The sequence below is a fragment of the Eriocheir sinensis genome, chromosome 17 (assembly GCF_024679095.1).
Source record: "Eriocheir sinensis breed Jianghai 21 chromosome 17, ASM2467909v1, whole genome shotgun sequence".
NCBI lineage: Eukaryota > Metazoa > Arthropoda > Malacostraca > Decapoda > Varunidae > Eriocheir > Eriocheir sinensis.
In genome coordinates, this window is record NC_066525.1 from 19,041,654 (window position 1) to 19,045,690 (window position 4,037).

Genomic DNA, 4,037 nt, shown 5'->3' on the forward strand with positions numbered 1-4,037 from the left:
CTGACATTTAAACGTTTTATAATTTATTGGTTAATTACTTTCTTATTTGTTACTTTTGCGTGCTTTGTTATTAGCATTAATTTAATCGGTCTCCAATGTAACAGTTGAAGAGAAGAAAATGATTATTATTTTTGAGTGTTAATAGAATGCAAGTTTGTTTACATGCGAAGGCCGTCTGAGTGAGGGGACTGTGTGCACGTACGTTGCTGAAGAGGCGGAGGACGTGTATCTGTGAGGCTCGTGTGGGCGTTAAGTGGAGGGGAAGGCGACGAGCTGGTGTGGGTCAGGAGGCTGTGTACACACGGAAGGCGTTGAGGTCATGGTTTGGTGTGTAGCTGCGGGGGTCGTGTACGCGCGAGGACAGTGTGCGTAAAAAAGGAGCTGAGGAGGGCCCTGGCGTGAATATAGCAGCCAGTGAATGTAGGCAGCATCGAGGGCCACAGAGGTCAGGAGGTCAGGAGGAGCATCGGCGGGTCGGGGCTGGCGGCGATGGAGGAGGCAAAAGGAGCAGGCAAGGAGGCAGACAGACAGGCACACAGACGGACAAGAAGGTTAGGAGGCATACAAGCAAACTGGAACACATGCAGACAGCCAGGCACTCGTACAGTCAGGCAGGCAAACAAGGAGGTTGGCAGAGAGAAAGATAGGCAGACTGGCAGGCAGGCAAACAGGAAAATAGGCAGGAATGTAGACAGACACACAGACAGCCAGATAGATAAGCAGAGAGAAAAACAGGCAGGTAGAAGGATAGGTAGGCAGGCAGGTAGACATAAAGTTAGGCGGTAGACGGTCAGGTAGGCAGACAGGAAGGTAGGCAGAGACGAAGGCAAGTAGAGAGAAAGGCTGGCAGGCAGGAAGGTAGGCAGAGACGAAGGCAAGCAGAGAGAAAGGCAGGAAGGTAGGCAGAGACGAAGGCAAGGAGAGAGAAAGGCTGGCAGGCAGGAAGGTAGGCAGAGACGAAGGCAAGGAGAGAGAAAGGCTGGCAGGCAGGAAGGTAGGCAGAGACGAAGGCAAGTAGAGAGAAAGGCAGGCAGGCAGGAAGGTAGGCAGAGACGAAGGCAAGGAGAGAGAAAGGCAGGCAGGCAGACAGGAAGGTAGGCAGAGAGAAAGGCAGGCAGACGGGAAGGTAGGCAGAGAGAAAGGCAGGCAGACAGGAAGGTAGGCAGAGAGAAAGGCAGGCAGACAGGAAGGTAGGCAGAGAGAAAGGCAGGCAGACAGGAAGGTAGGCAGAGAGAAAGGCAGGCAGACAGGAAGGTAGGCAGAGAGAAAGGCAGGCAGAGAAGAAGGCAAGTAGAGAGAAAGGCAGGCAGGCAGGAAGGTAGGCAGAGACGAAGGCAAGCAGAGAGAAAGGCAGGCAGAGACGAAGGCAAGGAGAGAGAAAGGCAGGCAGACAGGAAAGTAGGCAGAGAGAAAGGTAGGCAGACAGGAAGGTAGGCAGAGAGAAAGGCAGGCAGACAGGAAGGTAGGCAGAGAGAAAGGCAGGCAGACAGGAAGGTAGGCAGAGAGAAAGGCAGGCAGACAGGAAGGTAGGCAGAGACAAAGGCAGGCAGACAGGAAGGTAGGCAGAGAGAAAGGCAGGCAGACAGGAAGGTAGGCAGAGAGAAAGGCATGCAGAGACTAAGGCAAGTAGAGAGAAAGGCAGGCAGGCAGGAAGGTAGGCAGAGACGAAGGCAAGCAGAGAGAAAGGCAGGCAGAGACGAAGGCAAGGAGAGAGAAAGGCTGGCAGGCAGGAAGGTAGGCAGAGACGAAGGCAAGCAGAGAAAAAGGCAGGCAGGCAGGCAGGAAGGTAGGCAGAGAAGAAGGCAAGGAGAGATAAAGGCAGGCAGACAGGAAGGTAGGCAGAGAGAAAGGCAGGCAGACAGGAAGGTAGGCAGAGAAGAAGGCAAGCAGAGAGAAAGGCAGGCAGGCAGGAAGGTAGGCAGAGATGAAGGCAAGCAGAGAAAAAGGCAGGCAGTAAGTAGACAGAAGTAGGTAAACAGGCAGGCATTCACCCGTTCGTCAAAAGTATATAGTGAGGAAGATTAGCTTTGGAATCTGAATGCTCGCTAGGATGGTGATGGTGGTGTGTGTGGGACTCTGGGGACACCACTGAAATCTCCACTGCCCCACACATCATCAAAGGGGCTATTACACTGGGCAAATTTTCCGTGGATGTTCAGTCAAACCACGATTTCCGCTGGTGTGGTTCTTATATTCCCTGGTTTTCTGACGTGTCCACGATCTTCCAAAGCTACGGTAGATTTCACTAAAGGACGACGGTATTACTCACCATTATCATCAGCAATAACAAGAAACAAATGAAAACCACGCTTGCAGAAATCGTGGTTTGACTGAACATCCACGGAAAATTTGTCCAGTGTAATAGCCCCTATTTATTCTATCTCTTCCCTGCCCCAGCTTCTAGTTTCTCCTCGCCTTCGCTCGCCTGCCGTTTCCTTTGTTACCTTTCTGTTCAGCTTTCATCATCACATTTTTTTTTCATCGTTTTTACTTTCCATTCATATGTTTCTCTCTCTCTCTCTCTCTCTCTAGTCTGGACCATGGGGTCTGTGTGGTCTGATTTTCTATGTAAATCTCTCTCTCTGTTCATATCGTTAGAAGTCATGGTCACATTTTAGGGGGGGGGAGAGGGAGAGTAGGTAGACGTTTAAGGTATGTATATTTTTTCATTCTCTTTATTTTGTTTAGTTTTCACCTGCGTACTGCACCTCGCTCCTCCTCTTTACACAGCCTCGCCTTCCACGGGGCCAGAACATACTACAACCCTGCAAGGAATGACTCAGCTTCCCTTCACTGTCATCTATAATAACATTTCCTTTGCACATTTCATAACATTACGTCATCACCCTTTCCTGTTCCTCTTTCCCTCTCCCTTTACTCTCGGCTTTTTTCTTTTTTTTTTGCCTCTTACATTCCCTTTCTCTCTCACCTTCCCCCCGTGTTGCTCCCTCAGTCCTTTATATCATCTTGCCTGTGCGTCATACCTTCACTTTTCCTTTTCCTTCCTTCGTCTTTTTCTTAGGATTGTCAGGTTATGGTAATTCTCCTCCTCCTTCTCCTCCTCCTCCTTCTTTACATTGGTGTGTATTTGCTACCTCGACAGCGCGACTTTTTTCATGTTTTTTTCTTCTCATGTCTGTGCGATTTTAAATATGGAAGTGAATGGTTAGAAATGTCTTAACTCTCTCTCTCTCTCTCTCTCTCTCTCTCTCTCTCTCTCTCTCTCTCTCTCTCTCTCTCTCTCTCTCTCTCTCTCTCTCTCTCTCTCTCTCTCTCTCTCTCTCTCTCTCTCTCTCTCTCTCTCTCTCTCTCTCTCTCTCTCTCTCTCTCTCTCGGACTATTGAAGGCTAGGTAGTATGAACGTGACCTGGTTAACGTGTGTGTGTGTGTGTGTGTGTGTGTGTGTGTGTGTGTGTGTGTGTGTGTTTCTAAATTCACTGCCATTCCATTAACGCGCACTCAGATGAATGAAAGAGAGAGAGAGAGAGAGAGAGAGAGAGAGAGAGAGAGAGAGAGAGAGAGAGAGAGAGAGAGAGAGAGAGAGAGAGAGAGAGAGAGAGAGAGATTAAACAGCACTCTTGAAAATGAAAGTAAAAGCGAAATTAAACCACGAATAAAATTAAGATAAAAAAATAAAACCGACACATTAACTTAAAGCCACATTGCACCAGAAGCTAAATAGACATAGTAGAATCAAGCCAAACAAACTAGACAGCGTGTGTGTGTGTGTGTGTGTGTGTGTGTGTGAGATCATGACAAGTGGATGGATCAAGTCGTAAGGTCGTTCAAGTAGGCAAGGAGAGTTGGGAGGAAAAATAATATGAACTAAAAAATATGAATAAAAAAGAACTACTAGTGTGATTTGAGCAAATGAACAAGACCTGAAAATTATGAACTAAAAAAATATTGAAAATGAAAGAAATGAAAAGAAACGAGCTGATAAAAAAAAAATGTGGTAAATGGAAAAAATGAACTAAAGAAGAAAAAAATGAAAAATCAACAAAAAATATGAACTTAAAAAAACTCAACTTTCCTCC

General features: G+C 47.3%; 1 long non-coding RNA gene across 2 annotated transcripts; it reads left to right on the plus strand.

The window, feature by feature from the left end:
- The first annotated feature begins 1,093 nt into the window (after positions 1 to 1,093).
- On the plus strand, positions 1,094 to 2,485 carry LOC127000104 (uncharacterized). 2 transcript variants are annotated; one of them, XR_007753784.1, is made up of 3 exons: positions 1,094 to 1,254; positions 1,431 to 1,526; positions 1,835 to 2,485. It is a non-coding gene; the product is annotated as an uncharacterized LOC127000104 (long non-coding RNA). The 2 variants fall into 2 exon arrangements; XR_007753783.1 differs by lacking the exon at positions 1,835 to 2,485 and adding an exon at positions 1,559 to 1,609.
- The last annotated feature ends 1,552 nt before the right edge of the window (positions 2,486 to 4,037 follow it).